The sequence below is a fragment of the Chrysochloris asiatica genome, unplaced genomic scaffold, assembly GCF_000296735.1.
Source record: "Chrysochloris asiatica unplaced genomic scaffold, ChrAsi1.0 scaffold00270, whole genome shotgun sequence".
NCBI classification, from domain to species: Eukaryota; Metazoa; Chordata; class Mammalia; order Afrosoricida; family Chrysochloridae; genus Chrysochloris; species Chrysochloris asiatica.
Window position 1 is genome coordinate 1,516,877 of NW_006408788.1, and position 8,094 is coordinate 1,524,970.

The following is an 8,094-nucleotide window of genomic DNA, read 5'->3' on the forward strand; positions in this document are numbered from 1 at the left end:
AAAGCAAAGCAATAGAAGAAGAATGATCTTTGTAACAAATGATGATGGAATAATTAGACAATAACATCCCCCCCACACACACACACACCCAAAGAAAATGGAAGGAATCTTAGCCTCCACCTTATTTATGCCTTATACAAAAAGTAACTTAGGATGGTCTATAGATTTAAATGTAAAACATGTAAATTTTGGAAGGTACCAAGAAAGGATTCATATCTAGATTGTACAAGGGTGAGTCAAAAACTATCTGCACTCTGGCTGTAGAATTGATTTTAATCAACTTTTAAAAAAGACAAATACAACATTTTTCGACATAATCTTCTTTCCAATACACTTTGTCCATCTTTCAACTAGCTTTTGTATTCCCTTATTAAAAAATGTTTTAGGCTGAGTTGCAAACCACAAATGCACCACAGTCTTCACTTCTTCATCAGAGGAGCACTATCGATTGTTGAAACGTTTTCCTGGTAAGTGTTTTTCTGGCCATTGGAGAATCCCAGAGAACTGTTAAGCCTCAATTTTTCAGCTGATGGGTGGCTTTTCAACTTTTTCTTGGTTGGCAATTGAGAATGTTTCCAATTCATACTCTGCCATTTACTCTCAGGCTCATAATGATTAATCCATGTCTCACCATCTGTAAAGATTTTTTTAAAGAAACTTTTACCCTCCTTCGAGTATCGGTCCAAATTTTGTTTGCAGATGTCCAAATGCTTCTGTTTATGTCCTTCCATGAGTTGTTTTGGTACTCATTTTGCACAAAATTTTCAAAACCCAAGTCTGTGGTAGATTTTTTCATAGGCAGAGCCATGGTGGCTTTCCAAATGATTTGCTACATAATCCACAGTCACTCATCTGTTCGAATCATTTCAGGTTCCCGCTCAACGTTGTCATCATTCATTGGACATGGACGGATGTTTTAATATAACTGGAGTATGAAGAATTTTTGACATATCCTCATATAAAGAACTCTCAAAACTCAGCAGTTAAAAAGCACTGAACAATCCATTTAGAAAATAGGCAAAAAGCATGAAGAGATATTTCAACAAAAATACTATATGGATCGTAAATGTTGTTGCTTTGCTGTTAGGTAAACAACAGAATGAAGCACAGTCTAGTCTGGTGTCTTCCTCACAATTGTTTTTATGTTTGAAACCATTGTCTCATTGAGGGTCCTACTCTTTTTTGGTGACCCTCCACTTTACCAAGTATGGTGTCTTTCGTCAGGGACTAGTTAACTCCTGACAACATGTCCAAACTAGGAGAGACAGAGCCTTGTCATTCACGTTTCTCTGAAGTATTCTGGTTGTACTTCTTCCAACACAGATTTATTGGTTCTTCTGGCAGTCCATGGTACTTTCAATATTTTCCACCAAAGCCATAATTCAAGTGTACTGATTCATCTCCTGTCTTACTTATTCATTACCCAGCTTCCCCATGCATGTGAGGTAATCTGAATATATGGCTAGTATCAGATGCACCTTAGTCCTCAGACTGATGTCTTTGCTCATAAAAATACTAAAGAGCTTTTTAGAAATCTCAGTTTGATTTCTTAACTCTTGCTTACATGAGCATTGATTATGGATCCAAACAAAACGAAGTTTTGACAACTTCAATCTTTTCTCCATTTATCATGATATTATTTATTGACCCAATTGTGAGGACTTTCACACCTCTGATTTTAAATTTGTCAGTAGCCCCATATTTTGTTAAAACAATTGCCTCTTAGTCTATGTACAGGTTTCTCATGAGTAAAATTAAGTGTTCTGGAATTCCCACTCTTTGCAAGGTTATCCATAGTTTATTATGATCCACAAGTAAATATCTTTATGGTATTCTCTGCTTTCAGCCAATATATACCTGATGTCAGCAATGACATCCTTTGCTCCACTTCCTCTCCTGAATTTGCCTTGAATTTCTGGCAGTTTCCTGTTGGTGTATTGTTACAACCATTTTTTTGAATTTTCTTCAGGAAATTGTTACTTTCATGTGATATTAATACTATTGTTTGAAGATTTCTTCATTCCATTGGGTTACAGTTCGTTGGAATAGGCACAAATATGAATCCCTTCCACATTGCAACCTGAGGCTTGAATTTTACCTTCAGTTCTTTTAACTTGAGAAATGCTGAACAAGTTCTTCCTTTTTGGTTTTCTAACTCTAGGTCTTTGCACATTTTCATTATAATACTTTACTTTGTCTTGGCAAATAATCCCACAAAAATATGGTCAACATAACTAATCATCAGTGTTGTTATGTGCTGTTGTGTCAATTCTGACTTATTGTGATCCTATGTACAACTGAACAAAACACTGTCCAGATGTGCACCGGATTGTTTTTGTTAAGTTCTTTTCATTGGTTCCGACCCATAGCCAGCCTGTATAGGGTTTCCAAGGTTTGAAATCTTCATGAGATAAGAAAATCTAATCTTTTTCCTACTGAGCGAATGGTAGGCTTAAACCATGGACCTTGTGGTTCGCAGTCTAGTGCTTATTATATGGAACCACCATGCTCCCACAAATTAGAGAGGGTCAATGAAATACCATTTTCTACCTAGTTGTTGTTGTTGTTAAGTGTTGTCAAGTCAGTTCTGACTCATAATGACCCTGTTTAGGATTTCTGAAGAGCATTTGATGAATTTGAACTGCCAACCTTGCAGTTCAAGCTGACCTTGTGGTCCAGTGCATTATCACACAGCAACGCACCAGGATTCCATATATTAGAACATTTGAAAGTGAAATATAGTGACAGTGATGCAGGACAAGACAAGCACTCTAAAATAATTATTTGGCCGTTTCTTAAAAAGAAAACAAACTGCTTAACATACAGTTGCCAGGTCACTCAGCATTGGTTTCTAAAAGTTCTCTAGAGGGAGGTCACGTGAATTGAGTACTTCAGACTTTAGATGGAGTCCTGGAATCAATAGATCCCAAATGACATTTAATGAATAACAAAATATATAATGTTCAGCATTTCAACAGTTTGAGGTAGTATACGAAACGCAGCAAAATGAACTGATCATCATCCTACACTTTGCTCCTAAAGACAGTGACTTAAATTTAAAAGATGGAAATGAGGTTTTACACCAACAACTTACAAATAAAATAGACTAAGAGAGATTTACATTATACGTAAGGGAGCTCTGGTAGCATAGTGGTTACAAGTGGGGCTGCTAAGCTCAAGGTCAGAAGTTTGAAACTACCAGCCATTCTAAGGGAGAAAGATGAGACTTTCTGTTGAAAGATGAGTCCTGGTGTGGCACTGTGGATTAATGCACCAGACTGCAAAGCCGTTTGAACTGCAAGGTCAGCAGTTCAAGCTCACCAGCTGCTCCCCAGAAACCCTATACAGGCTAGCTATGGGTCGGAACCAACTTGATGGCACTTGACAACAACAACAACAACAAGGATTTATAGCCTCGGAAACCCTATACAGAGTCGCTATGAATTGGAACTTACTCTATAACGCAAAATCACCACCATCACTATCTAATACTTAGAGGTATTATACACGAACTCTGTGACCACTAGGAATAATAAAATTAGACTGCATTACTATTACTTGCTCAATTTACAAGTAGTTATCTGTGCAACTTTATATGAAGTGATTTATTTAATTCTTGGTGGTGGTCATGGTGTGCCATCGAGTTGGTTTTGACTCATAGCGACCTGTTTAGAGTTGGCTGTTCAACTTACAGGAGCAGAAAGCCTCATCTTCCTCCCATAAAGAAGCTGGTAGATGTGAACCGCTGGCCTTGTGGTTAGCAGCCAAGCTCCTCATGCACTATACTACCAGGGTTCCCGGTAATGTAATGTTTTTATAAAATCTTAAAAAGAAAAGTAACATTTTAATTTCTGTTGTAGAGATGTGTAGGCTCAGACAGGAAAATTATAAGTAATTTATTAAAAAATTTCACAACTTGTAAGTGCTGATTTGCAATTCAAATCAAGTCTGTCAGGGTTCATTTTAACTCTTTGCAATCACTTGCTATGCAGTAATGCTCTATAAAACTGCTGGAGGTGCCCTGGTAGCACAATTGTTAAACACTAGGTTGCTATCTGAAAGGTTGGCAGTTCGAACCCACTGGCCTCACATCAGCAATCAGCTTCTTTAACGATTACACTCTTGGAAACACTGTAAGACAGTTCAATTTTGTCTTCAATGGTCCTGATGAATCAACTCAACAGCACTGTAGTAGATTTATAATAGTGTATTCAACTATATTTACAGAATATCTATATGCTTACATGACAAATGTTATTCTGAATAAGATCATTTTGGTTACTGCTATCACGGACCTTATATCACTGGGAAAAGATACAATAAAGTAAATAAGAATATATTAATGGTGGCAAGGACTAGTATAGTATTAAAATAGAATGGCTTGTGAGAAAGTGATACGAGGAGCTATTTATATTTGGTATCTAGGGAACGCGGTATTGACAAAGTGAAATTTGTAAACAAGCAAAGAAACAGGAGGCTAAGGGGAGGCAGCCATGCAAATATGCAGAAAGGGGCTTCATGAAAGGACAGGCAGTGCGAAGTGTCTAAGGTGAAATCAATCTGGCCTGTTTGCCAAGCAGGCAGAAGACAGCTATTACCGAGGCATGGATAGTGAGTCCTGATATAGCACTGTAGGGTAAACCCTAGGCTGCAAGGTCAGTTAGAACTGCAAGGTTGGTGGTTCAAATTCACCAGCCACTCCTCAGAAATCATATGCAGGGTCTGTATGACTCAGAACTGACTGGACAGGACTTAACAATAACAATGTATCTTTCTTTACTATTTCCCTTCTTAGAATATTCTTAGGAGGAATTTTACAAGTCAGCACCTTGGCAAGCAGGCACTAGCTCAACCCTAAAAATCATCAATGTTAAATTACATTTTTATTATTCTTCAAAATCATACTGAAAAGGTATAATTTGTATTCACACTTGAAAACTACAGTAAGTTGTACAATCAATTATTAACATGTTTTATATTTGTTTCTAAAAATGAAATCTTGCATTATATAGATTTGAACAAATGGCACTTATTTATAATGGTCTCAGCTGATTAAACCATTCTATCTGTGGTTTTAATTCCTATGATGCTGTGTAATCATCCAGTTGTAAAGATAAAATAATTGCATTATTTATGTATCTAGAACTTAGAAACAATTGTTCTTTAATGGTTCGTTAAGACACTTGTTTAGTATCAAAGCAATTAAATTTTTCTTTAAGATGCTTAGCATTTGAAACTCTAGAAGCATTGTTATCTTGAGCTATAAATCAAATCAATTTCAGGGAGAGATGGGGTTTGTCAAGTATATATTTAAATGCAATTCCAGAAGATCTTAGTATAACTGTCTGGCAACATCTAAGTTCTCAAGTGATTGTTTCCCCATGCCCAGTCAAAGCTATGCCAGATACTCATCACCATAGTGGAAACTTTACCAAGGTCTGATACTCCCCTGGCTTATTGTTGTTAAGTGCCTTCAAATCTCTTCCTATTCATAGCGACCTCATACAGGGTGTCTAAGAAGCAGCTGGTGAGTTAGAACTGCCCACTTTGTGGTTCAAACCGAACTTGTGTGCCAGTGGACTACCGATTTTAAGGAAGCTCAACCTTTTTAAAACATTCATAAGTTATCCATAAACCGTTCTGCTCTGAGTACATCATAGACTATCAGTATGAAGAAAATATTTTGATTCCTAGAAGATCAAGACCAGGTGAAACGAAGACGCTGACACCTGAGAGGAAGGAAATAAGTTTTATTTGTTGTGAAACAAACCGCTGCGCTCCTGCATCTGACTAAGTGCCCTGGGCAAAACGGAACTTGTAAATGTTTGTTAAACACATACAGACATGCGTAATTGGATTTATTAAATAATAAACATGTGCTCATTCTGCTTAGAATTAAAATATGAGCCATAAAGGTTTTAAATGAAAACTCCAAATGGAAATATTGGCCCACATGTTGGCATTAAATGACCGCTGAAGGCATTGATTGTATCTGCGTTGACAAATCGTTCTTGTACAAGGGGCCTGAAAAGTAGGGAAAATGGAATTCAAAGATAATAGAATATTTTCCACAAATATTTTGAAACCCCCTGATATTTACATAGTGTTTCTTTTTTTTTGAAGTCTTTTGATATATGCCACCTCCTTTTCACTTCCCAGAGATGTGAGTCAGTGTCTGCTTTGTGTCTTTACTCCTGACCCCAATGCCTGGCACACAGGTGGTGGTTGTCGTGAGGTGTCATCAAGTGGGTTCCGATTCACAGCAACCCTGTATCGGATGTTGTTTTAGTTGTTGATGTTAAAAGCCTTCAAGTCAGTTCCAACTCATAGCTACCCTGCATATGGTTTCTAAGGCTGTAAACCTTTGCAGGAGCAGAAAGTCCTATCATTCTCCCATGCAGTTACTGGTGGATTTAAAATGGCTGACCTGCGGTTAGCAGTTCAATGAGCTTATTAAGCCACCAGGCTCCTAATGAACAATTACTGGGCAGTTATTGTCTGTGCATCACTGTTCTTCCCACGATTTGTGTCATTAGTGTTCTCAAACAGCTTCAAAAGTAAATATTCTAATGGTTCCATTTTATAGCTGAGATAATCATAGAATAGCAGGGAAACAATTTATCCAGGTAGCAGGACTGTTGTTGTTGTTAATGCCGACGAGTTGGTCCCAATCTATAGTGACCCTATATAGGGTTTCCAAGGAGCAACTGGGAAGCTTGAACCACCGACCTTGTGATTTAAACTGACAGAAACGCATTAACCCTTAGCTCCACACCAGCATCTGAAAATCCAAGATAGATACTGTGATGTCTCAGATTCCAGTTCACTTATTATTTGCTAAGATTTGAGGTCTGCAGTTCAAATCCACCAGCCATTCCTCAAAAACCCTATACGAGGACGCTATAAGAAGTAATCAACTCGACACTCGACAGTGCTTAACAAGACAACAGTATCAATAAAAAGATAATAAGAAAGCCTGGTGACATAGTGGGTTATGAGTAGGATTGCTAACTTCAAGGTTAGCAGTTAGAATTCACTAGCTGATTGGAGTAAGAAAGATGAGGCTTTCTGCTGATGTAAAGATTTACAGTCTCAGAAACCCTATGGGGAGACTCACTATGAGTGGGCACTGACTTGATAGAACACAAGCACCAAATAGCATGTCATCGTAGCTTTTTTTTTTTTTGCAGGTCGGGGTGTTGAATAAAAATGCCAGAGTACCATTTTTTATTGAGCAGTAACTATAAACCATTCTTTTGAATACTTCAAACAAAAGTTTAGGAGCTACTCATCATCCTAATATATATAAGAGAACATTTCTTTTTCCAAAGCAGAAACAGAAGTCATTAACAAGGACAAGATTTCTTGTCAATGTGTCTCATTTCTGTGTGGAAATGTTTGTGCTGAAGTGTGTGAAGCAGTAATGTGATCGTAAATTCCCATGATGAGAGCCTGTCAGTGCGAAATTGCTGGATTGGCAAGAGAAGTAAAAAAAAAAAAAAAAAATTACTATTTAATGACAACCTTTGAAGTGGAAAGAGAAAAATTATACAGTTTAAGAATTAATTATTTCCGTGTTTCCTTTCAATTATCATTTTCCAACATTGAAGCTTTGGTATGAATCTTTATATGTGCAGGGATTTAAACTAAGATTTTTATCCCTTGCCAATGGAATGTAAATACAGGTATTTTGGCTCTTGTTGTAGTTGTTAGGGGCCATCAAGTTGGTTCCCACTCATAGCAACATCATGCACGACAGAAGCAAACACTACCTGGTCCTGCAACATCTGAACAATTATTACATCTGAGCCAGTTGCTGCGGCCACTAGCCAACCTATCTAGTTGATTGATTGGTCTTCCTCTTTTTCACTGACCCTCAACTTTACCAATCATGATGCCCTTCTCTAGATACAGGTCCTTCCTAATAACATGTCCAAAATATGAGCAATCAAGTCTCACCATCCTGGCTTCTAACGATCGTACTGGCTGCATTATTTCAATACAAATCTATTTGTTCTTTTGGAAGTCCATGGCATTTTAATATTCTTCTCCAACATCATAACTTAAATGTATCAATTCTATGATCTTCCTTAT

The 8,094-nt window shown here is 37.3% G+C and overlaps 1 protein-coding gene across 1 annotated transcript in view; it reads left to right on the top strand.

The window, feature by feature from the left end:
• The window catches only part of KCNIP4 (Kv channel interacting protein 4), an 856,975-nt gene that overhangs the window by 357,302 nt on the left and 491,579 nt on the right, over window positions 1–8,094 (top strand). The gene's annotated exons all lie outside the window — the stretch shown is intronic.